We start from the raw sequence: 1,198 nt of genomic DNA, 5'->3' as shown, positions 1-1,198 counted from the left end.
ACTTTCAGTGCATTATATACTTTTCACTCAGCTCTTTCCTCATCCATCCTCAATTTCATTTCCAGTATCACTCATCTGATCTGTATATGTTGTCCACTGATTCTCCCAGATGTGTTCCATGGCGCAGTCACAGAAAATGTGCATGTCAACTGAGCCTTCTGACAGCCACACCTACAGACCCGTGTACGTTCGCTGTTCCGTCTTAAACGCAAACGCTACGGAAGTGCTACGGAAATACTACGGTAATGCTACGGTAATGCTACGGAAGTGCTACGGAAATGCTACGGTAATGCTACAGAAATGCTACGGAAATGCTACGGTAATGCTACGGTAATGCTACGGAAATGCTACGGAAATGGTACGGTAATGCTACGGAAGTGCTACGGTAATGCTACGGTAATGCTACGGAAATGGTACGGTAATGCTACGGTAATGCTACGGTAATGGTACGGAAGTGCTACGGTAATGCTACGGTAATGCTACGGAAATGCTACGGTTGACGCTCACAAATAATCGACCGTCTCTGAATAAATTGTCTGGTTCTTATAAAAAGCGGATCCTAGACGAGACGAATACGTAGAAACGACAGTGAAATGGTGTCTGATGGAGTGAATGTTGTATCGGGAAGTAGAAGAAACGTTTTATCAAACTGTACTACTATAGAAACCTCAGTATCCGAAATTTGTACAACTTTAGAAACCAGAAATATTAAGGTCATATAAGGATCTTTTAAACTGAGAAAAATTTATTATTCTCGGCAACAAAAACGATAGCATTTAATTTTAAAATAAAATCACTCTCTACACTAGCGCTGCGGTTGCGTATGTGTTGTCTCTGTGTCCGAACTTATTGTTTTGTTTTTATGTATTTATCTATTTTCACTGCATTATTCACTGCATTGTACCGATAAACCGTAAGTTTTAAGTAATAAACTAATTGAATTGAAAAAATTATATCAAAGTGTAAATTTAGGTAAAGGAAACAGATCAGAATTCTGAACACAGATGACCAGGCTATGAATAGACCCCTATAGGGCTAATTGTAAAAAAGGAGAAACGACCAGGTGTGACGATGACTTAACACCAGCCCGATGATCCTAATCAAGTGTATACCATGGCCATCAGGTAAAGTTGGTTTGGGGGGGGGGGGTTTTTGGGGAGGGGAAACTAGAAGATTCCTTCCCAATGTGGGGAGTAAA

This window comes from Pecten maximus, unplaced genomic scaffold (assembly GCF_902652985.1).
Source record: "Pecten maximus unplaced genomic scaffold, xPecMax1.1, whole genome shotgun sequence".
NCBI lineage: Eukaryota > Metazoa > Mollusca > Bivalvia > Pectinida > Pectinidae > Pecten > Pecten maximus.
This window is presented reverse-complemented; position numbering follows the sequence as displayed.